Source organism: Oryctolagus cuniculus, chromosome 11 (assembly GCF_964237555.1).
Source record: "Oryctolagus cuniculus chromosome 11, mOryCun1.1, whole genome shotgun sequence".
NCBI lineage: Eukaryota > Metazoa > Chordata > Mammalia > Lagomorpha > Leporidae > Oryctolagus > Oryctolagus cuniculus.
Window position 1 is genome coordinate 54,851,754 of NC_091442.1, and position 27,423 is coordinate 54,879,176.

At 50.0% G+C, this 27,423-nt stretch overlaps 1 long non-coding RNA gene across 5 annotated transcripts; it reads right to left on the minus strand.

Moving 5' to 3' along the window:
• Positions 1 to 6,177: 6,177 nt before the first annotated feature.
• Positions 6,178 to 27,381, minus strand: LOC103348269 (uncharacterized). 5 transcript variants are annotated; one of them, XR_007919455.2, is made up of 5 exons: positions 26,736 to 27,381; positions 21,518 to 21,691; positions 18,931 to 19,002; positions 18,436 to 18,536; positions 6,178 to 17,778 (listed from the first exon to the last, which is right to left on the minus strand). It is a non-coding gene; the product is annotated as an uncharacterized lncRNA (long non-coding RNA). The 5 variants fall into 5 exon arrangements; XR_007919453.2 differs by having other exon boundaries at positions 6,178 to 16,830; positions 17,401 to 17,778; positions 18,436 to 19,002; XR_516698.4 differs by lacking the exon at positions 18,436 to 18,536 and having other exon boundaries at positions 6,178 to 17,604.
• Positions 27,382 to 27,423: the final 42 nt, after the last annotated feature.

Below are 27,423 nucleotides of genomic sequence, written 5' to 3' on the forward strand. Positions count from 1 at the left end.
GGATACCTGGGTTTGAAACCTGCCTCTGGCTTCCCACTCCAGCTTTCTACCAGTGTAGACCCTGGGAGGCAGCAATGATGGCTCAAGTGATTGGGTTCCTGGCACTCATGTGGGAGACCTGGATTGTATTCCTGGCTCCCAGCTGCAGCCCTGGCTCAGCCCTGGGCTTTGTAGGCAACTGGGGAGGGAACCAGAAGATGGGAACTCTTTTTGTATATCTACTTTTTTCCCCTCTCTTTCTCTGTCTCTCTGCCTCTCAAATAAATAAATCAAAAAGAAAATTGAATTAGAAAAGAGGCAGATTTTAAAATATATTACCAATGAGTTTATTTGCATTAAAGCCAGGAGTTCCTATTTTCCCTTTTGCATCAAACTCCAGCTGTGGTTCAGCTTGGCACTGGAGACCTGGACAAAGAACTTGAAGAGAACAAAGAGGGGATAAGAGAAAGGGAGAATAAGAGTGGGGGCCCAGGGTTGTGGCTCAGTGGGTTAGGCTGCTGCTTGCACCGCTGGCATTTCATATAGGAGCACTAGGTTGATTCCTGGATGCTCTGCTTCTGATCCAGCTTCCTGCTAAAGAACCTGGCAAAGCAGCAGGAGGTGGTACAAGTGCTTGGACCCCTGCCACCCATGTGGAAGACCCAGATGGAGTTCTGGCTCCTGGCTTCAGCCTGGTCCAGCCCTGACTGTTGCAGCCATTTGGGGAGTGAACCACCGGATGGAAGATAATCTCTCTCTCTCTCTCTCTCTCTCTCTCTCTCTCTCTCTCTCTCCATCCCAACTAAAATCTTAAAAAGAGAATGGTTGGAAATACTCTAATTATACAGACATCCCATTTTCAATAGATTCTGTTCTCTTTTTCTATGCATACGTAATTCATATGCACATATGTATTGAATGACTTCTAGGGCATATTTTTCTACTTATTTAACATCTCTGAAATTGGAATGTCTTAAAATCAACGGTGTCATAATTTTTAGCAGGAAAGTGAGATGTTATCAGTTTGTGAGTTAAGACGATCTCAAAGGAGAAATGCTACACCCCCTAGCGGTGAGTCGGGGAAGGGCAGCCGGTTTTGGTGGGTGGGTTGGGTTGGCTCTCTAAGGCCTGGTAGAGCTGGACAGTGACTGTGATGGCTAATTTTCTGTGCCAGCTTGGCCAGGCTGTGCCGCTCAGCTATTTGGTCAAACACAGATCTGCATGTGGTTATGAAGGTTTTTGTAGATCCACAGTCTACCGCGTGAGTTATAAACAGGTTGTCCTCCTGGCCACGGGCACGGCCATCACACGGTCAGCTGAGGTTTCCTGGGGAAGAGTCAATTCTCCCTCAAGACTGCAACTTACAATCCTGCCCACCTGAGTTTCCAGCCTGCAGGCCTCCCTGGCAGATTTAGGATTTGCCAATCGCCAGGATTATGTGAGCCAATTTCTCAACATTCACACCCCACCCAGAGAGAGTGAGGCATCTGGTAAACTCATACAGACTTGCATACAAGGGGCCTTCAGAAAGATCAGGGGAAATGCACTTTACGAGAAAAATATACCTGGCTTTAAAAACTGTTTGGCACCAAAATAAATTGATCTTTTATTTTTTTAAGAAAGTGTTTGTATGTTTTTATTCATTTGAAAAAGCAGACAGACAGATCTTCCATCCGCTTTTTCACTCCCCAAATGCCTGCAACAGTCAGGACTGGACCAGTAGCCAGGAGCTCCATCTGAGTCTTCCATGTGGATGGCCACAACAGTTAAGGCTGGGCCAGGCCAAAGCCAGAAGACTAGCACTCCATCTGGGTCTCCTGTGTGGGTGGCAGGGGCCCAAGCAGTTGGGCCATCCTCTGCTGCTTTCCCAGGCACAATAGCAGGGACCTGGGTCAGAAGTAGAGCAGCTGGATTCGAACCTGTTGCACCAAGATGGGGGCCCTTCTGTATATCTTGCAGGTACATCATTGCTCCACAGTGACAAGGAGGCAACAGCATTCTAGTGAATAGTCCTATTCTTGAAGTGCAAGCCTGAAAGAGTAGTAGCTTCTGCCATCAGGTACTTCCATTCCAAAATCAGAAGAAGAGTCACTGAGACTAGATCTTTGTAAAAATTGAGAGTGGGGAGGGGGCGGCGCTATGGTGCAGTAGGTTAATCCTCCGTCTGCAATGCAGGCATCCCATATGGATGCTGGTTCGAGACCCAGCTGCTCCACTTCCAATCCAGCTCTCTGCTATGGCCTGGGAAAGCAGTAGAAGATGGCCCAAGTCCTTGGGCCCTGCATCTACGTGGGAGACCTGGAGGAAGTTCCTGGCTTCAGATCAGCTCAGCTCTGGATTTTGCAGCTATCTGGGGGAGTGAACCAGCGGATGGAAGACCTCTCGCTCTCTGTGTCTCCCTCTCTCTGTCCGTAACTCTGCCTCTCAAATAAATAAATAAAATCTTAGAAAAAAATAATGCAAATTAAATGTGGGAATAGGAGAGGAAGGAGGAAGAAGGGTGGGAGTGTGGGCGGGAGGGAGGGTAGTGTTCCGGGAAGAATCACTATGTGCCTAAATCTGTATTATGAAATACATGAAACTTGTATACCTTAAATAAAATTTTTTAAAAAGAACTAGAGTTAAGACTTCACATGGGGCTGGACATAGCATTAATCTGGGTGTGCACATCCTGGAAAGCTAAGGGAGTGTTTCCAGAGCTCTCAGGGATGCAACATGCAGTGTTCTGGTTTTTGTTTTTATTTATTTGAAAGGCAGAGCCAGAGCAAGGGCGAAAACATTCATTCCCCAAATGCCTGTAACAGCCAGGTCTGGCTGAAGCCAGGAACTCAGAACTCCTTCTGGGTCTCCCACACCCGTAGCAGAGACCCAAGTATTTAATTTATCACTCATTACCTCCCAGGGTACACATTAGTAGGAAGTTGGATTGGAAGCAGAGCAGGCATCCATAGCAGGGTCTTAACTGCTGTGCCAAGTGCCCATCCCAATGATCTATTTCCACAAGCGCACAAAGTCCCTCTTGTGAAGGCATCATAGCATCTGTAAGCGCATCTGATGATGACATGAACAGCTAATGAAATTGTGAAGACCGTCAGCCCCATCTAAACGAGTGCGGATGGTACGAATTTAATTCCCTGGGGAATCCAAGAACCGGGGAAACAACCTAGTCTCCATGTCTGGGGCTGGGGGAGGAACCGAGGCAGTGAGGTAGCTCATGTGTCAACCCATTTATAAGCGGGGGCACTGGCAACTGCACCTGTCCCTCCCTGTTTAATCCAGAGGTAACCTGATGTCTCTCATTCATAATTGAGTGGTTACGTTCCTAGCAGAGTTTTTCATCTACCTGACCGGTAGGAGCTGACAGGTTTTGAACCATGTCTTGGTTTATGTGGATTCTGGCATTTGGTGTGGGAATATTGAGCGTCGTAGCTGGTCGGCTTCTCTCTGTTGAAGTGACGCTGTCTTTGTCCAGGTTGCCATGCTGGCATGAGTCTTGTGACAGTACCATCCGGCTGTCATAAGACTCATGCATACGAATCCTTAACCTCCCTCCCACTTCATCTCTTTATGTTTGAGGTTGATGCCCATGACTCCACCTGGGCTTGGAGAACTTTTTTTTTTTTTTTTTTTTTTAAGATTTATTTGAAAGAGTTACACAGCAAGAGAAAGAGAGGCAGAGAGAGAGAGAAAGAGAGAGAGAGAGAGGTCTTCCATCCGCGGGTTCACTCCCCAATTGGCAGCAACAGCTGGAGTTGTGCCGATCCAAAGCCAGGAGCCAGGAGCTTCTTCCAGGTCTCCCACGTGGGCACAGGGGCCCAGGGACCTGAGCCATCTTCTGCTTTCCCAGGCCACAGCAGAGCTGGATCGGAAGTGGAGCAGTCGAGACTCAAACTGGCGCCCATATGGGATGTGGGCACTGCAGGTGGTGGCTTTACCTTCTATGCCACAGTACCAGCCCTGTTGAACAACCTTCATATTGCTCCCTTGGGATCAAAATCGCTTTCTGAAATACCCCTGGATCAATCAAAGAGCTTCTTGTCGCTCTTTGCTAGGATGGACCTATCCTGGTTGTAGGTCTGGTCTGGAGGGAAATGATTGACAGCCAGGAGCCAGTGTCAGAAACTCTTTTAGGGGCCAGGTGTTTGGTCTAATGATTAGCCTGCCATATGGGACCCCCGTATCCCACACCCGAGTGCCTGCGTTCGAGTCCCAGATTCCACTCCCGATTCCAGCTTCCTGCCGATGCACACGCTGAGAGGCAGCAGGCAATGATCAAGTATTTGGATCCTTGTCACCCATGTCGGACGGAGACTCAGACTGAGTTCCCAGCTCTTGGCTGCAGTCTGCTCCAGCCCTGGCTCTTGTGGGCATTCAGGGAGTGAACCGGCTGTTGGGAGGGCTGTCTGTGGGTCCGTTTGTCTCTCTCTGTATCTCTGCCCTTCAAATGAATAAAAAGGAAAGAAAAGAAAAGCCACAGTGAAAAAATCAAGTGATCCTGTTACCTAGGCTTTTAAGACAAAAATTTTTTGTGTCAGGTCCTAATCAAGTCAGAACCAGGAGAAAAAGAGCTTATAGGAGCTAACTATAAAATTGAGGGAGAGTCACTTATATGAAAACTGTAAAAAAAGGAAAAGGAAAAACTGCAATTCAGAAGATGGTTGAGGGGTGGGGGCTGTGGCGTAGTAGGTTGAGCTTCCGCCTGTGGTACCGGCATTCCATATGGGCACCGGTTTGAGTCTCAGCTGCTCCACCTCTGATCCAGCTCTCTGCTGTGGCCTGGGAAAGCAGTGGAGGATGGCCCAAGTCCTTGGGCCCCTGCACCCATGTAGGAGACCTGGAAGAAGCTCCTGGCTCCTGGCTTCAGATCAGCCCAGCTCTGGCCATTGCAGCAATTTGGGGAGTGAACCAGTGGATGGAAGACCTTTGTCTGTCTCTCAAATAAATAAATCTATTTTTTTTTAAAGAAGATAGCTGACAGAAATTTAGAAACCAGATTTTAGAATCAAAGTCACCTTGTTGCTTTAACACAGCCAAACGCTAGGCTTGTGTCTGTGTGTGTACCTTTGGTCATAATGCTCACTTTTTAGAAAACTCTATAAATAGTTCCCTTCTAATCTCGGCCAGCCCGACTGTATAAGATTCATATTCCACAACCTTTTTATAGTCTTCCCACATTCCTTCAGTTATTTTTTCTGTTCTGTTTCTCTTTCTTCTTGTGCAGTGCCAGTCATTCTATGTTGGTACAAAAATTACTCCTTTGCAGTCTTCGCCAAAATGCATCTCTTGTATCCCATGGCTTCACTTACCAAAGCCGTGTCTTACTTTCTCACATATGGAGCTGTTTTCCTTTGTACATCTAGTTTTAGCTTCCAGATATGGATCAGAATATTTTCTTACCATTAGTAATTCTAATTTCTTTTTTTTTAAGATTTATTTTATTTATTTGAAAGACAGAGTTTCAGAAGTAGAGACAGAGAGAAAGGTCTTCCATCCACTGGTTCACTCCCCAGATGGCCGCAACGGCCGGAGCTGTACCAATCTGAAGTCAGGAGCCAGGAGCTTCTTCCAGGTCTCCCATGCGGGTGCAGGGGCGCAAGCACTTGGGCCATCTTCTGCTGCTTAGCAGAGAGCTGGATCGGAAGAGGAGCAGCCAGGACTAGAACCAGCGCCCATATGGGATGCCAGCACTTCAGGCCTGGGCTTTAATCCACTGCACCACAGCGCCGGCCCCCAGTAATTCTAATTTCTATTGGAAATCAGAAAGCAATGATGAACTGTCATGTTCCCGAAGATGTATTTATTAAATCCAAAATACTGTCTCGTTATATAGAATTTAAGAAGTGAAGTGTACATGGATTTATATTTAGAAACAACTCTTCTATTTTCTTAATTTTTAGCAAGTATAGTCCTTGTTTCTGGGGCCAGTGCTGTAGCGTAGCAGGTAAAGTCACCACCTGCAGTGCCGGCATCCCATATGGGCGCCAGTTCAAGTCCCGGCTGTTCCTCTTCTAATCCAGCTCTCTGCTATGGCCTGGGAAAGCAGTAGAAGATGGTCCAAGTGCCTGGACCCCTGCACCCATGTGGGAGACCCGGAAGAAGCTCCTGGCTCCTGGCTGCAGATCAGAGCAGCTCTGGCCATTGTGGCCAACAGGGGAGTGAACCAGCGGATGGAAGACTCTCTCTCTCTCTGCCTCTTCTTCTCTCTCTGTGTAACTCTGACTTTCAAGTAAATAAATAAATCTTTAAGAAAAAAAGAAAGTATACTTAGATTAAGAAAGTGAGATATAAACATGGTCATTATTTTCAGTTATCAAAGAAAAACTCTAAAAGCTAAATTGTTGTACTTAATACATTGTACTGCACCTTCATTGTATTACTTGTTCCCAAGTCAACATTCTACTGTTACAGTTTTAAATATCTTACAAAGGTAAGTGTAATATTTTTCTGGCCAGCAAATATAGGTACAAATGTATGTTAACAGTTCTGTAAAAATCTTCATCTATTTTCTTTTTTTTGTTGTTGTTTTAAAGATTTATTTATTTATTTGAGAGGCAGAGTTACAGAGAGAGAGAGAGGTCTTCCATCTGCTGGTTCACTCCCCAGATGGCTGCAATAGCCAGAGCTGAGCTGATCCAAAGCAAGGAGCCAGGAGCTTCTTCCAGTTCTCCTACATGGGTGCAGGGGCCCAAGGACTTGGGCCATCTTCCACTGCTTTCCCAGTCACATTAGCTGGGAGCTGGATTGGAAGTGGAGTAGCCAGGGCTCGAACTGGTGCCCATATGGGAGGAAACTTAACCTACTATGCCACAGTGCTGGACTCTCCCCCCTCCCATTTTTTCTTTTAGCAAATTTAAGCAACTTATTTATCAAAGATTTATTTAAGTTATGTGAACCAACAGGATTTGGGTTAATTTAATTTTTCTGCACCACTATTCTAGATAGATTCCATTTTGTTTTTTCTATATTGGTTCACTTTGATAGAGAGGTATATAAGCGTGCACATATGGACTTCCTCTCATTTTCCTTTCTCTTCATAAAGCAACTGTAGCTGGAAAATAGTGACATGACCTGCAGAGCTGTTAAGTGTCTGCTTCTCATCTGATCCCAGGGAGAACGGTGGCCGAGTAGTATTACAGCAAAATACCATCTTTTAAAAAAAATATGTATAGGCTTTTTGCGAAAATCTTGTAAAATACACCCTGAGGGGTTTGCAAGAACAGAGCTCTCTGAATTCTCATTTCTATTTACTGCCAGACCTATCAACAAAGAACTATGTTACAAAAAGCAATTATGTTGCCCTTGGTTCTTTCCTGAGCTGCCTGCCTGGTCCATCAAGTGTGTTCTCTCCCTTAAACCTGGTGACTGCTAAAAACAAAAAACAGGAAACAAGTCTGTCAAGTGGCAGGGCAGTTTCGCCAAATTCAAATCCAGGTTTTTTTTCTTCCCACCCAAAAATCACCTTATACCAACAACACCTGTCAGCGGTCAGCAGCTAGTGGCCTGTCTATGAAGGTGACAAGTGTGACTGTCATCCAGGAGTTGTGAGCCACGGGTGAGATGTCCGCTGGGGACGAGAATTCATTCATGGGCACCAGTTTGTCGTAAAACTCCCAGAACATTTGTGCACTCACCCTGCACTCAGCAAGCCAATCACTGATGTTAGGGAGGTGGAGAAAATAGGTATTTATTGCGAAGTGCAAAGCAAAGAGCTGGCTAGCTCTCGCCTAGTTCCCAGACACTCCGAGGAGTTAGGAGTCGGCGAATCGTACACACTGAAGCTGGGATTGAGAGGCTCACGTTCAGCATGTGTGCAGGTCTCTGGTTGGTCCACAGTTCTCATGGCCCATCTTTCATTGGTCAATGGTATTGTGTTCTTTCTGGAATTTTGATGATGGCAAAATGGGCTTTGGTTAGGTGGTCATTACTTCTTGCTTGGGGCCTGAAGTTCGTGGAACAGCTCTCAAAAATGAAAATCAAGGCGTTATTGAAGAGATAAGGGACCCCATGAGTCCTGTGATCAAAGACCCTTGTGGGACTGGCTACACACTGCCTCAATTTAGTGAATTGATTGTAGGAAGAGATGGATTTGCAAAGAGACTTTTTTATTTAAAAAGATTTTAAATATTTATTTGAGAGGTAGAGTTACAGAGACAGGGAGAGACAGAGAGAAAGGTCTTCCTTCTGTTGGTTCACTCTCCACATGGCCGCAACAGCCGGAGCTGCATTGATCTGAAGCCAGGAGCCAGGAGCTTCCTCGAGGTCTCCCACGCGGGTGCAGGGGCCCAAGGACTTGGGCCATCTTCCACTGCTTTCCCAGGCCATAGCAGAGAGCAGGATTGGAAGAGGAGCAGCTGGGACTTGAACCAGCACCCATATGGGATGTCAGTACTGCAGGTGACAGCTTTACCCGCTATGCCACAGTGCCAGCCCTTGGAAAGGAAACCTTAAGGGAGGGAGACTGAGAGACTGGGGGAGGCGAGAGCATCTGCATCAGAGACACTGTTTGGGCCTTGGCTTCAAGGATGCTTAAGATCTGTGTGTATAGTTTGCAAAGGAGAAATTTCTTAATTGCAATAAATACGATATCTGATAAGGCTTCGCTGTGAAGATTCTTTCCGCCCCAAATTATTTCCTTTCATTTAATGTCCCTTTTAAAAAAGAAAGAGATATGCACATTTAAGCTTCCAAAATGAGGAGTTAACTGCATCTTAGTTACCTGATCGTTTTGCCCAAAGGCAAGTAATAAAAGGAACAATGAACTTTCCTCCTGGAAAAAGCTATCCTCTAACTAAAAGCAAAACCTCTCTCATGAAACCACAGAGAATTTCCTGTCTTTGTAGACATTTAAAACATTGTAAATTTCAGTAGAAGTGGGTAGAAATCTAATTCCTAGCATCTCAAGGTTGCTGAATTGAAATGGTTTGGATTAAAAGTGAAGGAGAAGGTTGGCGCCGCGGCTCACTAGGCTAATCCTCCGCCTTGCGGCGCCGGCACACGGGGTTCTAGTCCAGGTCGGGGCGCCGGATTCTGTCCCGGTTGCCCCTCTTCCAGGCCAGCTCTCTGCTGTGGCCAGGGAGTGCAGTGGAGGATGGCCCAAGTGCTTGGGCCCTGCACCCCATGGGAGACCAGGAGAAGCACCTGACTCCTGCTTTCGGATCAGCGCAGTGCGCCGGCCGCAGCGAGCCAGCCATGGTGGCCATTGGAGGGTGAACCAATGGCAAAAGGAAGACCTTTCTCTCTGTCTCTCTCTCTCACTATCCACTCTACCTGTAAAAAAAAAAAAAAAAAAAAAAAGTGAAGGAGAGAGGCCGGCACTGTGGAACAGCGGTTAAAGCCCCAGCTTGGAGTGCCAGCATCCCATATGGATGCCAGTTCAAGTCCCGCCTGCTCCACATCTGATCCAGCTCTCTGCTATGGCCTGGGAAAGCAGCAGAAGATGGCCCAAGTGCTTGGGCCCCTGCACCCACATGGGAGACCTGGAAGAAGCTCCTGGCTTCTGGCTTCAGATGGGCCCAGCTCCGGCCATTGCGGCCAATTAGGGAGTGATCCAATGGATGGAAAACCTCTCTCTCTCTCCCCTTCTCTCTCTGTGTAACTCTAACTTTCAAATAAATAAATAAATATTTTTTTAAAAAAAGGTGAAGGAGATTTAATAGAATAACCCATTGGCAGGCCTAACATCCTTTTGAAACCTTGAAATCTTTGCCTTATTGCTTGTTAATTCCTATGGAATCTTCTTTACTTATTTTTAACAGTTAATGTGTGCATTCGGCACAATCTAAAGTTTAAAAGTACCGTGAAGTCAGAGTGTCCCTCCCACTGCTGTTCCCTAAGCAAATAGTTTGCCTCCCCAAAGGCAGCCACTGTGACTGATTTCTTTTGATTCTTTCTAGAAATATCGCCTGGAAAAGGAGTCACGCAAGAACCCTTGATAATGACATTTTTCATTTCATTGTCTGAAACACTTGAAGCTATTTTATGGAGTTCTGTTAGAATGCCAATGGATTCTCTTGGGTTTTCTAGGTAGTATACGATTTTGGCAAAGGGAAAGCAAGTTTGGAGTGAGACCTGTGTTGAATTTTTTTTTTTTTTTTTTGAGAGGCAGAGTTACAGAGAGAGAGAGAGAAGGAGAGACAGAGAGAGTCTTCCATCCACTGGTTCACTCCTCAAATGGCTGCAGTGGCTGGAGCTGTGTTGATCCAAAGCCAGGAACAAGGAGCTTCTTCCAGGTCTCCCATGTGGGTGCAGGGGCCCAAGGACTTAGGCCATCTTCTGTAGCCAGCACAGGAACGGGAGCCCATATGGGATGCCGGCATCACAGGCCGATTCTTAGCCTACTACACCACAGTGCCAACCCATCCATCCCCTTTTTATTTACTTGTTTTAAGGTTTATATTTGAAAGGCAGAGTTACAGAGAGAGGGAGAAACAGAGACAGAGAGAAATCCTCCATCCGCGGGTTCACTCCCTAAATGGTTGTAACAGCTGGGGCTGAACCAGGCCAAAGCCAGGAGCCTGGAACTCTATCTGGCTCTCTCCTGTGGGTGCAGGGGCTCAAATACTTGGGCCATCTTCCACTGCTTTCCCAGGCACATTAGTAGGGAACTGGATCAGAAGTGGAGCAGCCAGGACTCAAAATGGCATCCATATGGGATGCTGGTGTTGCAGACTGTGGCTTAACCCACTGTGCCACAACACAGATCCACTGTGTTGAACCTTTTTTTTTTTTTTTAAAGATTTTATTTATTTGAAAGACAAAGTTACAGAGAGAGGTAGAGACAGAGAGAGAGGTCTTCATCTGATGGTTCATTCCCCAGATGACCACAATGGCCAGACTGCACCAATCTGAAGCCAGGAACCAGGAGCTTCTTCCGGATCTTCCATGTGGGTACAGGGACACAAGGACTTGGGCCACCTTCTTCTGCTATCTCAGGCCATAGCAGAGAACTAGATCGAAAGAGGAACAGCCAGGACTAGAACCGGTGCCCATATGGGATGCCGGCTTCAGGCCAGGGCTTTAACCCGCTGCACCACAGTGCCGGCCCCAGTGTGTTGAATCTTGAGTCTTGCAGCCACTGGCTCTGTGATCTTAAGTCCAGTCTGCAGGGCCTGGTGCTGTGGTGCAGTAGATTAAGCCTCCACCCCCGGCAGTGGCATTCCATGTGGAATCAAGTCCCAGCTCCTCCACTTCTGGTCCAGCTCCCTGCAGAAGTGCCTAGGAGGGTGGTGGAAGAATCTGGCTCCTGGCTTTGGATCGGCCCAGCTCCGGCCATTGCAGCCATATGGGGAGCAAACCAGAGGACGGAAGACCTCCCTCTCTGTCTCTCCAGCTCTGTTTGTGACTCTGCCTCTCAAATAAATAGGTCAATCTTAAAAACATTTTTTGATAAGGTGTTAGACTGAAGACTTTTAAAAAAAATCCCGTCTTCAGGAAATGTTGGCATTGTCCAAAGGCAGCCTGTATACAAAGTTCTCTCTGAACCTCCAGGTGTGGAGGGTGGGGTAGACAGAGGCCACACAGAGCCAACCACTGTCCCTTGGCCCTCTCCTGGGTGTATTCCACCTGAACCTGAAGATAAATCTGGAAGGCTTTTTTTTTTTTTAATGATTTATTTATTTATTTGAAAGGCAGAATGCCAGAAAGAAAATGAGCGAGAGATCGATCTTCCACCCACTGGTTCACTCCCCAAATGACCACAACAGCCAAAGCTGGGCCAGGCTAAAGCCAGGAGCCCGGACCTCCATCCTGGTCACTCACATGGCTGGCAGGGGCCTGAGCACTTTAGCATCATCCACTGCTTCCCAGGCGCATTTACAGGGAGCTGGCTTGGGAGCAGAATTCTCTGGGATGGAATGCAGGCAGCCCAAGAGGTGGCTTAGCCTGCTGCACCAAAATGCTGGCCCTGGCAGGCTTTGATCTCAAGGAGGAGAGACTGCAAAGGATGCCCTAAAGAAGAACAACATTCCCTTTCCACGAATGGGTGGTGGTTCTGACAGCAGATGAAAGTGGGCTTACCTTTGGAAATCGGGGATGCACAGAAATGTGACCCAGGGCAGTGTCTGCACAGCCCCACCCTAACTTTCTCTTTGAGAACAGGAAGACTTTTCAGCAAGAGTTCCACACCCCCCACCCACCCCAGCCAACTGGTCTGAACCAGTGAGATCCAAGATGGCTGCCAACATGACCTCAAGCCGACTTCAGCCTCATTAGAATCTCACTTCCATGCTAGAAGTCCCTCCCACTGGCACCATAACAGCGGTCATCACGAGCACAGCGGAAGAGACAAAAGGACAAAAGGAAGGTGGCTCCCCGAGTCTGCCTCCTTCCTGCAAAACCCATGCTCTTCCCTCCCTCTTACTGACGTATTCCTCCCCCTCCTCCTGTTGCCCTGTGTCTGTGCCTTCTCAGCCCATAGCAGGCTGAGACGTTGAGTTGCAAGCCAGGCCCCTGCTTCACCCTTTGGCCACTGAATAAAACCTATGCTGCTGCTCTTAGCTTTGGATTCATTATTGGCTTCGTGACTCCAAATGAACATCGGACCTGATTTGGGGGTCTCTTGCCCCCTCCAAAAAAAGGAGGGACAGCAGAAATTCTTTAAAGAGCTACTTACCAGCAAGGCCCTGTGGACGCCCCAGCATGGTGTAATGGGCAAAACCATGGGCCACATGGGCTGGGTATAAATCTCCCTAGCGGAAGGGTCCCCCTGGCAGGCAGGGAGTTGGTGCTATTTGGGGCTGGTGTTTGGTGAGGAGTGGTACCAAGGGAAGTTCAGAGTAGAGAGGGAAAAATACTTGTTCATAGAGTTCTTGGGGCTCCAAACATCTCAGGGGCCCTGAATCCCTTGAAGCACTCTGGAAAATTGATAGGGGTGTGAATTATCTAGTTTGTTTACATGACATCATTTTTTTCCCAGCAGAACCCTAGAGGAGCATGAACGAACTCCTGTGTATCTGATACTACAGGAGACAGGAGTGCCTTGATATGTGTGTGCTCTGTCAGACTATAGTACCATGTGACAGGCATGTGTCACAAGCAGTGAGCTCAGACACTGAAAAGGTGTTGGCTCCCCTCACACATGAGCAAGACTTGAATTTCAGCTGTCAGAATTCAGCCTGGATTTCAGCTGTCAGACCTGCCAAATCACTGAGGGGCATAAGGGGTGCAAACCAAGAACACCTCAAGAATAAAGGGAGAGGGGGCCGGTACTGTGAAGCAGCGGTTAAAGCCCCAGCCTGCAGTGCTGGTATCCCCATATGAGCCACGGTTCAAGTCCCGGTGGCTCCACTTCCAATCCAACTCTCTGCTATGGCCTGGGAAAGCATCAGAAGATGGCCCAAGTCCTTGGGCCCCTGCAACCACATGGGAGACCTGGAATAAGCTCCTGGCTCCTGGCTTCAGATCGGCGCCGCTCTGGCTTGCTTGAGTTTGAGGCTGTGGCTCCAGACTCCAGCTTCCTGCTAGTGCAGATCCCTGGCGACAGTGGTGATGGCGCAAATGATTGCATCCCTGCCACCCACGTGGGAGACCCGGATTGAGTCTTTAGCTCCTGGCTGTCACCCCAGCCCAACCCAACCACTGTATCTGGGGAGTGGACCAAGGGATGGGAACCTATCTCTCAATTAAATACTAAGAAAAAAAACAAAAAAGCTTTGAAAGAAGAACAAGCAGCAGCCCCACTGTGGGGAGCTAGAGATGGGACTTTCAGAACCCTGGTGGGTTCTGTCATGTGTCATCCTTTCATTGGTCTCTTGGTAGTTAGTCTCTGCTTGTCACGATGAACCCATTCTCCTTACCAGTCAGGGGCAGAGAGGTGTGTCCTGGGGGCCTCTGGGAAAGCCCTTTTTCCTTGGAAAGAGATACAAGAACAAGGGTGCCCCTCAAGGGCCCATCTGAAGACAGAGCTTGTCCAGTGCCCTGGGGGGAGCAGGGGGTGACAGAACTGGGCTCCGTGGCCACTGTTTCATCTGGAGCTTATACTGCTGATGGCGATTGTGAGAGATGACTCAGTGGCTGTTCTGGAGCTAAGGGAGAGGCTAAAAGGGAACGCAGGGTACACCAGCCCAGAGGACCTGCACCTCCTTCCAAGGACACTAAGATTTTGCTCTGAGCCTACAAAGCTAGAATTTTCAGCAGAACCTGGAATGCAACAATGGGAATAATCCTGCCAGAGGAGTTTGGAGACAATGAAAACTAATCTTAAAACCTAATCTTTTAGCCAGCGCCGCGGCTCACTAGGCTAATCCTCCGCCTAGCGGCGCCGGCACACCGGGTTCTAGTCCCGGTCGGGGCGCCGGATTCTGTCCCGGTTGCCCCTCTTCCAGGCCAGCCCTCTGCTGTGGCTAGGGAGTGCAGTGGAGGATGGCCCAGGTGCTTGGGCCCTGCACCCCATGGGAGACCAGGAAAAGCACCTGGCTCCTGGCTCCTGCCATCGGATCAGCGTGGTGCGCCGGCCGCGCGCGCCGGCCGCGGCGGCCATTGGAGGGTGAACCAACGGCAAAGGAAGACCTTTCTCTCTGTCTCTCTCTCTCACTGTCCACTCTGCCCGTCAGGAAAAAAAAAAAAAAACAAAAAAAACAAAAAAACTAATCTTTTAACTCCAGTGATCAAGCACATCATGTCTGATGGGAAGTTTAGCCTGCTGTTCCTGGGTGAGAGTGGATCAGAGACCTGTATCCTTGGGGGCCGGTGCTATGGCGTAGCTGGTAAAGCCACCACCATTGGTGCTGGCATCCCATAAGGGTGCTGGTTTGAGACCAGGCTGCTCCACTTCTGATTCAGCTCCTTGCTAATGCGCCTGGGAAATCAGTGCAGGACGGCCCAATTGCTTGGGCCCCTGCACCCATGTGGGAGACTCGGAAGAAGCTCCTGGCTCCTGGCTTCATACTGGCCCAGCTCTGGCCATTGGAGCCATTTGGGGAGTGAACCAGCAGATGCAAGATCTCTCTGTCTCTGTCTCTCTGTAACTCTGCCTTTCAAATAAAAAATAAATCTTCAGACACTTGCACTCTCCAAAAGGTGAAAACCTCGAGCCGGGGCTTGGGTACTTCTTGTCTCTGGAGCCCAGTGAGCACCCTGGAGGTGCCAGGCCAGGCCACCTGTTCTTCACAGGGTCATCCCACACCCAGATGCCTCCTCCGTATGTGGGGCTGGGAGCCGCCTGCCAGGACTGCGTGGAGTCCCTCTGTTAGCCGGCAGTTCTGCAGTTGTGGGCAGGTTGCTTAACCTGTTTTCTCTTTTCAGCAAAGAGGATGTTGATACGGATCTGTTGTGAAATTTAGGTGAGATAATGGATGTGAATCACTGAGAACAGTGCTCAGGGCACAATCAATGCTCTTTGTTCAGCAACAAGAGCTTGCGCACCCAGGGCTGCGCCACCCTGTCTCCATGGAAACCCAGGGTAATTGAAGTTTCCAGACACGCCTGTTCAGGCCGCTGGGTAAGTTGACTTACTGAACAGGGCCAGTGGGGCCAACACGTGGTGTTCTTGACCTATGCCTGTCACTGCACAGGTCAAGTTTTACCTGCTGGTTTCTAGAGTACGGGCAGCCCCGCCGACAGCTCATGGGGGAAACCGTTGCTGAGCTGTAAAGTTTGGTTTGAGTTTGAGAGTGGCCAAGAACGGAGGCCACCGAGTCCTGCTCTCATTTTGGTTACGCCCACAGCAACCAAACGCAGCACAAAGGATAAAAATGAGACAAGGGTGGGGCCGCTAGCCTGCAGTGCTGGCATCCCATAAGGGTGCTGGTTCGAGTCCTGGCTGCTCCACTTCTGATCCGGCTCTCTGCTATGGCCTGGGAAAGCAGGAGAAGATGGCCCAAGTCCTTGGGCCCCTGCACCTGCGTGGGAGACCTGGAAGAAGCTCCCGACTCCTGGCTTCGGATAGGCGCAGCTCCAGCTGTTGTGGCCAATTAGGGAGTAAACCAGCAGATGGAAGACCTCTCTCTGTGTGTAGCTCTTTCAAATAAAAAAAAAAAAATGAGACAAGGGTACATCTGGGCGGTAGCTGCTGCTGTTCTCTGTGAGCTCTTGTACTGAGTCATAGAGACATCCCCCCACCCCACCTGAGTGTGATGGCACCGGTGGTCCATGGGGCTGCAAGATGCCTGGCTGACTGTGGGAGCACAGAACTGCAGCTTCACTGCCTTTATGCCCAGCCACACCACACCCAGAAGCAAAGAAACACCTCATACGACAATCATTCTGTTCCTCGAGCCGTGTCACCAGGTGTAAAGTCCAAGCCTTGAAATTCTTGCCTGGAAACAATCACCCCTTATCTGTACCTGTGCTGTAGGCAGGGCAGGTTGTTAGCCCACAAAGAGCACCGTGGGACGTTGTTTTTCTTTTTAGTTAATTTACTTATTTTCGCTTTATAGAAAAGGTAGAGACAGAGACAAAGATCTTCCATCTGTTGGTTCACTTCCCAAATTCCTACAACAGTCAGGACTAGGCCAGGCCAGGCCAGGCTGAATCCAAGAACCAGGAACTCACGTGGGTGGCAGGGATCTAAGTGCTTGAGCCATCACCTGCTTCCCCCCAGGGAGCTGAAATTGTGAGCAGAAGCGAGACTTGAACCTGGGCAATCTGATATCGGATGCAGGTGTCCCAAATAGTGTCTTTTTTTTTTTTTTAAGATGTATTTATTTATTTGAAAGTCAGAGTTACATAGAGAGAGAAGGAGGGGCAGAGAGAGAGGTCTTCCATCTGCTGGTTCAGTCCTCAGTTGGCCACAATGGCCGGAGCTGGACTGCTCCGAAGCCAGGAGCCAGGAGCTTCTTCTGGGTCTCCCATGCTGGTGCAGGGGCCCAAGGACTTGGGCCGTCTTCCACTGCTTTCCCAGACTATAGCAGAGAGCTGGATTGGAAGTAGAGCAGCCGGGACTCGAACCGGTGCCCACATGGAATGCCGGTGCTTCAGGCCAGGGCATTAACCCACTGTGCCACAGCATCGGCCCCCCAGTAGCATCTTACGTGCTGTGCCAAATGCTGCCCTTTACTGTGGTCATTGGTAAAAGGCCCCCTTTCCTCTGCCACTTGAGGGACCTTTACATGGGGATACTTGGCCTGGAAGCTAAACCCCTGCAGGATACAAGTTGTACAACCACGTGGTGCAGCCATGGCTAGGGCCTGGGAGTTCCCATTTCTGCCCCAGTGATCTCTGCCTTAGGTTAGGCAAGGCAAGGGGTTTGGTTTTACTCAGAGTGAAGCCAGACCTCCAGGCTGTTACAGGACGGTTACTGTGTAGCTACTGTTGCTGCTTGCTGCAACCCAGGAGAAGACACACATATGGTATCAGGGGTTACTTGAAGGGTATGGGAGGTGGGGGACCCCCCCCCCCCCCCGGGCTACCTGGCAACCGAAGATTGTCACTCTGGGGAAGTGGACTCTGAGCAAGTACAGGAGACTGTGGAACTTGACCACGTACAAGGACAGGCAGGGATTGAGGCAGGCCCAGTGCAGTGTCCAGACCTGCTTCTTTCCATATTCATTCGTAGTCCATGCAGTTTAGATGGGGCCCACCTCTCTCCCCAGCGCTGGCGGTGAATCCGCGACACCTTGGTCTCTGTGATTGGCTCTGGGTTGAGCACATTTCCCCAGCCAGGCCACTCCGAGGTTTCTGAGTCATTTCCTGAAACCAGCAAACAAGATGAACTCTTGTTCCTACCTTAGACCAGCCCCCCACCCAAACCCCCACAGACCCACAGGACCACTCATGGAACCATTGGCTGGGAAGGTGATGAGAGCTCGTGGCCCTCTTTGCTACTGCGCGAGGAAGGAGAATCGGCCTGGGCACAGAGCAACACTGAGGGGCAGAGAAAGGCGATGAGTTAAGGACCCCAGTCTTTTTGGATTCCTGGATCCTGCTACACCTGAAGTCATTAATCCTGGAAGTCTCCCTTCTTCCACTCTCTCTCTCCCTCCCTCCCTCCCCTCCCCTCCCTTCCCCTCCCCTTCCTTTCCCTCCCCTCCTCTCCCTCCCTCTTCTCTCTCTCCTCCCCTTCCCTCAGCTCCCTACCCCTCCCTTCCCCTCCCCTTCCCTCCCTCTCCTCTCCTCCCTTTCCCTCCTCTGCTTTCCCTTTCCCTCCCCTCTCCTCCCTCCCCTCCCCTCCCCTTCCCTCAGCTCCCTACCCTTCCCCTCCCCTCCCTCCCCTCCCTTCCCCTCCTCTCCCCTCTCTTTCCTCCCTTCCCTTCCCCTTCCTATTTCTTTCTCTCTTTCTCATTTTACTCAAAACTTGAGTATGTTGTCTGTTTCAACCCAAAGCACCTGGCCAGTAAGTCGAACACTGCACTGAGCTGACTTACTGCTCCAGGAGAGTGGGTGAAAGGGCTGACTCCATTCCCTTCCACTCCGGTCCTTGCCGCTCAGGGAGGAAGCAGAGAGAAACTCCCAGGAAGAGCTTCGGGAATGGAGCTGCTAAATCTCCAGGGAGCTGAGCAAGGAGGCCGGGTGGTGGCTCACCGTGGGAGGAAGGAAGGTACTGGTCCAAGAGAGAGGGATCACCTTGCCCCTTCTAGGCTTCTTCCTGGGAGATGCCCTTGAACAGGAAATTTCTCAGAGGTCTGGGAGGTAGAAGGGAGACCAGGGAGCAAAAGTTCCCCTTGGGAGAGGTGACCTCAAGAAGAGTGAGGCAAGAGGCCAGTCCAGTGTCTGGCCCGTTCCTGACCCCCTCGGGTGCATATGTTGCACCTCAACCTCTCTGAGCACTGGCCAGGTCACCACTTCTTCCCCTCCTTGCAACCTAAGGCACTGGCATGCAATGCGCTATGGCTAACGCACCCCTCATATTTGTGCCCACATTCCACTGGGGGATATCCCCGGATGTACGAGGGTGCTGCTGGAACCCCATGCACGTACATCTACAGCTGTTTACGTAAACTTCTAGAAGATGAGCTCTCTGGGCCAGAGACTCCAAACCTTATTACGGGTTTTGGTTCATATTCTGTTATCGCTTACCAGAAGAGATGAGAAAGTTCCGACTGTGGCTAACCAGGAGGAGGCTGATTGCCAAGCAAATGAAGAAGTGACCTGTTTTTCGGGAAAACAGAGCCACATCACAATATCTATAATGAATTAAATTAAGGCCATAAAATGTGGTGTAGGTATAGTAAATTATGTGGCATTAAACAGATCTGGCTGTCTGGTTCCCTGGAGACACACAGAACAGAAGGCATGAAAGAGATGACATAATGGGGTTATCGGGGTGCTGCCTGGAGAGCATCCAGGGGAAGCAAGTGTGCCGTCCATGGGTGGCAGGAGCTATGGCTACATTTACTTCTGTGTAAATGGGGTCAGAAGAACTAGTAATGGGGTCAGAAGAACTAGCATTACTAGTCAGAGAATCCTTTGTCTAATGTGGGGGTTCAGCAGCTACTACTGGCATAATAAAGTTATCCCAAGACAAAGATTTTGTCCTATGACTTGGGCCATCTTCCACTGCTTTCTCAGGCCATAGCAGAGAGCTGGAATGGAAGTAGAGGAGCCAGGTCTTGAACCAGCGCCCATTTGACATGCCGGCGCTTCAGGCCAGGGCGTTAACCCACTGCACCGTAGGCTGGTCCCCCGTGGAAGTCTTTTTAAAGTTGGCTTTCTGTTGCTGGAGTTCTCCTGATGGTTAGGAACCACCACCAAAGAGTTGCAACTGGTTTGCCAGAGACGGTAATCCCATTTGTCCCAGGAAGACAAGAGCCAGGGAGGGTATGGCAATGGGCTACAAGGAGGGCTGCCCAGGGAGCCACAGAGGAGAGCACTTGGAATGAGGCAAACCGTACCCGGCATCGGGCTGCCAGCCTCATTCAGTGGCAGTTCTGTGTCCCTGGAGGTATCCACGGAACATTGGCTGGCCCCTTCTCGGGGATGCTGCGGGAGAGAACTTGTGTTGGGTGGAAAACGGTCAGGAGGATTTAAGCCCCTCTCAACAATTCTTAGGGGACAGGCACGAGAAGTTCTGGGACGTCTTCAGCTGACATGGGATGCAAGCTGCCTGTAATGGCTTCCGTCTACTCTGCCTCCCCCAGGCTCTGCTGATTGCATTCTAAGTGTTGAGTCCTGAATTCTTTTTTTTTTTCTCTCTGCTGACCATTTTACCTTTTTTTTTTTTTTTTTTTTTTTTTTTGCAGATCTAACGAATACTCCAATTTTCTGTTGGCTTGTGGAAAGGACAACTCTGCCTTCAAAGAAGAAGCTGACCTTTTCAATTTGGCGAACGGTTAGAGAAAGCGCAAGATAAATAAGCGGAATAAATTCAGATTCTGTGTCTCTTCCCTTTAGCCCAGTCGTCCGAATGGGCCTCTTTTTTATTAGCTGCAAAATAAAAGGCCCTCGGGGAGGTATCACTGGGAGTCAGAGTGGCTTGGGTTGAATTTATATCTGTGTCTGATAGCACGCATCTGGAGATAAGAAGCAGTAACAGTCACGTTCAGAACTGAGTTTGCTCAGTAAGCTAATGAATGGGTATCACTTGCAAGCTTTCCATGGTGGAAAGTGCACGACACTCTCACCTGATGAGGAGCCCGCGCTTCTGATTGAGTGGCAGGGTGAGCTGTTCTGTAGATGCCACGTCGGGAGTCTCCTTCGGGAAGTCACAGCATGAGGCCGAGAGCTTCAGCAGCTCTCCACCGGGCTCCACTTACTGTGACAGGCCTGGGCAAGTCTCCGGACCCAGCCACACTTCAGCTTCTTAGTCTGCAAGACGTTCTGTGTATGGGAGGCACAAACGAGGTAGTGGGGATGAAGCAGTTGAGTGCGGAGCATTGCACGCCTGTGAGCCCCTGCAGCTTCGCCCACCTTAAGTCCCGCCCTCTCGAGCGGATTGGTTGAAAGCCAAGTCTGTACCTCCTTACTCAGGAGGTCCTAATCCCCAGGCAGATAAAAATGCAGGGAGAAACCGCTGTAATCGGGCTTCATTTCTAAGCAGGGCTAGGCTGGGTAGAAGCAGGTAAATGCATTGGATACAAACGTGTTCAGATCTGGTAACCAAGGACTTGGCAGGTGGTCCGTGGTGAACACCTGCTCCTCTTCGTTTCCTGAATGGCTTCCCATCCGGAGCTGGAAGTCTAGTCTTGCCTTGCCTATGGCATTTTATTTTTATTTTTTACAGCTTGTTTTTCTATTTTCTTCTGTTTCCTCTGGAGTCCTTGCTGTCATTCTGCCTCTGTCCAAGTATCTTAATTTTTTAAACTATGTATTTATTTGAAAGGGGGTGGAGGAGAGAGAGAGAGAGAGAGGGAAAGAGAGAGATTGTCCATCTGCTGGCTCACTCCCCAACTGGCTGCAATGGCTGGGGCTGGGCCAGGCCAAAGCCAGGAGCCAGAACTCCACTGGGGTCATCCAGGTCTCCCAGGTGGGTAGCAGGGGCCCAAGAACTTAGGCCATCCTCTGCTGCTTTCCCAGGAGCATTAGCAGGGAGCTGGATTGGAAACAGAGCAGCTGGGACTCAAATTGGCCGTCCAGATGGGATTCGGGCTGCGCCATAATGCGGGCCGCTGTCCATGTATCTTAATGGTGATTCTAAAGAAGGCAGGGCAGGTTTCTACTGTCTCACCTGTGTTCTGCCTCAGAGCCAGGTGTCACTGAGTGCCATGCGACCAAGTTCTGTGGATGATGTTGATGATGAATGCGGTGGTGGTGGGTGATGCGATTCCAACAGTCGGTTTTCCTGGTGCTTCAGGATTCTTCCCTGTGGTATGTGGCTGTGGCGTTCCAGGCTGGCAGTATACTGTGAACAGAGGAAAAACTGTCTTCCGCAGGCTCTGGAAATACGCTGTGACTTGGCAGGGCTGAAAGCCGATGACGCACCTGTGTGACAGAACTCGGTGTCTCTCTCCCACTCCCCCCGCCTCGCGCTTCCCTGCCACAGGAGACGCTCACCAGGCTACAGCACAAACAAGCCCTCATTAAGTTCCTCCTGGGTTCCTGACGTCTTCTCCTGCAGCCTTTTCTTGGTTTTAGATGTCTAATTAGGAGGCAAAAATCAGGTAGAAGCAGCAGCTGGAAACTGGGCGATAGGTTGTAGTCCAGGGAGTAATAGCCACTGTTGCCATGGCTACGTCCCAAATCAGAGTTCAAGGTCAGGTCTGGCTGCTCTGCTTCAGATCCAGCTTCCTGCTAATGTGCCTGACAAGGCAGCTGAAGGTGGTTCAAGTAATTGGGCCCCTGCCGCCTGTGTGAGAGACCAGACTGTAGTTTCTGGTTCCTGGCTTCAGCCTGGTCCAGACATGGCTGTTCTGGCTGTCTGGAGAGTGAACCAGCAGATGGAAGATCTCTCTCTCTCTCTCTCTCTCTCTCTGACACTCTGCCTTTCAAATAAATAAGTAAATCAATCAATTATTTTTTTAAAGGAAGATACATAAAGGCAAGTGAAGATTGGGAACTCTCCCATGCGGACCCTTGGACAGTTCAGAGCCAGAGACATGGCAAACTGTCAGAAGAATTAGAGTGCTTTTAATGGAAACGTCGGCAATTGTATGGGAGCGTTTTCTCGGATGTTCTGAGTTTCTCGCATTTATGCCTGTTTATCTCCAGATGAGAGAAGTTCGGTGCCCTTTGGGCAGTAGAGCTGTGCACTTTCTGGTCAATGATGGGAAAGTCCCGCCCAGAGGCATTGTAGCTCTCCCAGCTTGTGTAAGTGCTCCCCATGAGAGTCGTGTAACAGTCACATTGCCAAACAGTGCGCTACTCAGAATGAATCTGTCTTAAGTAACTCACGACTGGATAGCTAGCACTTTGTGTCCTGTGAAATTACCTGAGAAGAAAGAGAGCCCATGGGGCCAGCGCTGTGGCATAGCAGGTTAAAGCCACCACCTGCAGTGCTAGCATCCCATATGGGCACTGGTTCGAGTCCCGGCTGTTGCTCTTCCGATCCAGCTCTCTGCTATGGCCTGGGAAAGCAGTAGAAGATGGCCAAGTTCTTGAGCCCCTGCACTGGTGTGGGAGACCCGGAAGAAGCTCCTTGCTCCCAGCTTCGGATCAGCTCAGCTCTGGCTGTTGCGGCCAACTGGGGAGTGAACCAGCTGATGGAAGACCTCTCTCTCCCTCTCTCTCTGCCTCTCCTCTCTCTGTGTAACTCTTTCAAATAAATAAATAAATCTTTAAAAAAGAGAACCCAGCGACTTTATCATCTCTCCCGGGGGCTCAAGACCTGCCTCTTCCCCCGAAGTGTAGGAACCAGTGGTCCTAGAGAGAGAGAGGAGGGTAGAGACGGAATGTAGAAGGTAGACTCAGTTGGCAGCAGAGAGTGGAGCCTTTGACAGTTAGAGAAGGGTAGATCCCCAGCAGCCCCAGGGGAGGCAGGAGGATGGTCAGACTCATGCAGTCTGGACCCGAGGACGTCTATGGCGCTAAGCCCCAGTCTTCTCATCTGTAAAGTGGGATTATAGAACCTCTGAGTTGCTGTAAGGATTGAGGCAGTTCCTGTCTTGTGCCTCCCTGCTTCCCTGTTGATGTGATGATGATGTGTGTGTGGTTGTTGTCACCACACATTCATTTGACATTTTCTTCTCCACTTTATGCCTTCTTCCAGGCCAAATGCTGGCCCAGAAAATCTGAGTTCTGTTCCTGTTATTTAATTTTCATAATTTTATTATTTGTTAAAGATTTAAAAGGCAGAGTTACGGAGAGAGAGACAGAGAACGAGATCTTCCACCTAACGGTTCACTCCCCACATGGCCACAATGGCTGGAGTGGGGCCAATCAGAAGCCAGGAGTCAGGAGCTCCTTCCAGGTCTCCCACATGGGTGCAGGGGCCTAAGGACTTGGGCCATCTTCTGCTGCTTTCCCAGGCCATTGGCAGGGAGCTGGATCGGAAGTGGAGCAGCTGGGACTGCCCATATGGGATGCCAGTGCTGCAGGTGGTGGCTTTACCTTCTATGCCAAAAAGCCAGCCCCACTGATTTTCTTGGCTTCTTTAGAAGAATAACCAATGGGAGGTGGTGGCGTTGGCCGAATATTCTCCATGCAGCTCCTTGAGGGCTTCATTGCTGGCCCTGCTGAGAACCATCATTTGCATTTTTCCAACATGCATAGGGAGCGGTAGAAGCTAAGAGCCTGCTGTCTGGACTCAGGAAAGAGAGAGAGACCACATGAGCCCTGGGAAGGGAACGCCTGGCTTCCACAGTGCCCCAGAGGACGGCAGCCTCAGGCGGCCGCAGAGGCAGCTCCGTGGCCCACCTCCCTTTGTAATTTGCACAGTAGGCCAGAAGGTGGGGCTCTTAACCCTGGAACCCCAGGGCCAGAGGCTCTGCCTCCACCGCAGCCACCAGGGCTCCTGGGGATGAGTCTCCCTCTTCATTCTCCTTCCTACCTTGCCCTGCCTATGGCCAGGACCAGCCTTTGGGGGAGTGGGGAGTGTGGGCGCCATCCTTGGCCCCCTCCATCCTGCCTCTGTGGCAGATGTCATAGACGGTGCCATTTTTATAGGACAGAGTGACATGGTGGCCATGAACTCTAGGATCAGACTTGAGCTTGACATACCTCGCCAGATGAGACTTCCCCTTTGTTCTCAGTTTACCCTCATAGGAGCCATCGGAACCTGTAGTGTGCTGTGGGTTTACTTGCTTACTATCCCCGCGCTAAGCTGTAAGACTCAGCTAAGGGCAAAAGCACACAAACACAGGGCTGGATCTAGGTTCTCAGGCAATGTCAGGCAATGTGTTCTGAGTTCATAATGATTGAATTCCAGGTGGCTTCAGTTTTCTTAAACACACACACAGAGATAAATCTTTCATCCACTGGCTCCCCAAATCCCTGCAAGAGCCAGGGCTGGGCCAGGCTGAATCCAGGAGCCAGGAACTCCATTTGGGTCTCCCATGTGGGTGGCGAGGACCCAAGGACCCGAGCCATCACCTGTTGTCTCCCAGGGTGCACATCAACAGGAAGCTGCAATTCCAAGTGGAGTCAGGACTCAAACTCAGGCACCCTGATATGGGATGCAAGTGTCCCCTGTGCTGTCTTAACCACTGTGCCAAATGCCCACCCTATATTATATTTCACATTTATCGACATCTTCTGTGCTATCTGGGTCTGGCCATAGTTAATGTTCAATAATTTTTTAAATAAAGATTTATTTATTGGAAAGGCAGAGTGACAGAGAGAGAGGGAGATCTTCCATACACTAACTAGTTTATTCCCCAAATGGCCGCAATGGCAGGGCTTCGGCGAGGTAGAAGCCAGGAGCCTGGAACTCCATCTGGGTCTTCCACATCAGTGGCAGGGGCCCAAGTACCTGGGCTGTCCTTTGCTGCCTTCTCAGGCACAGTAGTTGGGAGCCGGATCACAAGTGGAGGAGCCGGGACTTCAACTGGTGCCAGTATCCCATACTGGTACCATAGGCAGCAGCTTAACCTGTGGTACCATCACACCAGCCCCAATGTTCAGAACATTTAAAAAAAAAAAAGATTTGTTTGAAAGGTAGAGATACAGAGAGAGAGAGAGAGACAGAGAAGGAGATCCTCCATCTGCTGGTTCACTCCCCAGATGGCTGCAACGGCCGGAGCTGTACCAATCCGAAGCCAGGATCCAGGAGCTTCTTCTGGGTCTCCCACGTGGGTGCAGGGGCCCAAGCACCTGGGCCATCTTCTGCTGCTTTCCCAGGCCATAGCAGAGAGCTGGATCGGAAGAGGAGCAGCCAGGACTCGAACCAGTGTCCATATGGGATGCTGGCACTGCAGGTGGTGGCTTTACCCACTATGCCACAGCACTGGCTCCCAAAAAATTTTTATTAGATTAAATTAAAAGCATAAGATACTTCAAAAAGTCTGTAGAAAATGGAATTAAAATATAAGCTTATTTTGGTGCAAAAAAAATCCTTGAAATCTCTCTTCATCTTTTCATAGTATGCATTTCCACAACCTTTTTGAAGACCTCTCTTATATTTGCCAACTACTTTCCAGCATTCTTCAAGGTTCTGTGGAGTACACAGAAGGGCAAAAGAAGAATCCTTGCCAAGGTGGGCATCTGGTGCCATGGCAACATTACTGCTTGGGATGCCCGCACCTCATATTGGAGTGCCTCATTCAAATCCCCACTCTTCTGCTTCCTATCCAACTTCCTGCTAAGACGCTCTGGAAAACAGCAGATGATGGTTCAAGTCCTTGCGTCTCTGCCACCCACATGGGAGACCTGGATGGAGTTCTGGGCTCCTGGCTTTGACCTGGTCTAGTCTTGGCTGTTGCAGGCATTTGGGGAGTGAACCAGCTGGTGCAAGATCTCTCTTTTTGTGTCTCTGCCTTTCATATACAAAAATGGACATTAACTTTAAAAAATTGCTTTCAAAGAATTTATAATATTGTAGTAAGCTAAAGTCAACATTAAAAAAAAAAACCCAACATTTTAAAAATGACTGAAGCCCAGAAACTCTGTTAAGGTCTGAAATACTGTTAAGGATTCCAAGCAGGAAGAGTTGACATCTGTTAGGGATGTCACAAAGGGCATAATAATGAAAGGCTTCTTGGAGGAGGTGGCCTTTGATAGTTTGGAGGATGGTTAAAATTCTGGCAGGTCAAGATGAGGAGGAGGGTGGGATGTGAACTCCAGGTGCAAGGGACAGGGTTCGTGGTGAGATGGACAGGGAGTGTGGCGATGGACCCTAAGACTCACTCCAGACAAGGGGCTCAGACAGGGGCTCAGACATATGGCTCTGTTCAGGGACACAGAAGTCCAGCCGTGTTTGTTTCCAGTTTCAGGGCCAATGCAAGATCCAGGATGCAGGAGATGGAGCTTCAACACGTGCTAGGATGCTTTCCCCACCAACAATGCACACCCACCTACAGTCGGAGGTGATGGGGCAGCCTCCTCTGCAGGCTGGATTTTGGCCGTCCTTTCTGTTCTCATCCAACTCAAGTCTTGCTATATGCGTTCGTTAGGACGTTCTAACCTGGCCCTGGGTCGGTGGTTCTGTTGTTCAGTGATCACCGGCTTTCCACCATTTTCTGGACAAGCTGGAAGCATTTCTTGGCTACATTCTGTCTGGGCTCCTGGTGCGGGGAGCAGACCCGGGGCAGCGCCGAGTCTGCTGAGGAGGCCCCAGCGCTACCGGCTTCCTCCTCTTCAATCTGGCCCACTAGCTCAGGGGTTCACCAAGTCACCCGACCAGGCCCTGGCCCCTCACCCCCAAATCACTTCCACCTGCAACCGGCAGGGACGTCCCCCCACCCCACTACCTCCAGAACGGAAAAGCTCATCCCCCGAGGATTAAACTCAGAAGAGGCAAAAGGCAGCACTCGTCCAGTTTCCAAGGGTCAGGTGCAGCCGCAGCCCGCTGGCTAGGAGTGGGAATTGTTCAATTTCTAGCAAGCAGTTGAAAGGACCTTCAAGCCCGGGGCGGGGGCTGAAGGGAGGGAGGCGGTTTCCACGGCAACCGGGCCCCGCGGTGGTTGGCTCCCGAGCTCTGGCTCCGCCTCCTCTGGTCGCCCCGGGTACCGCCGGACGGCGTCCTCCCGTGCTCCGCGCCCT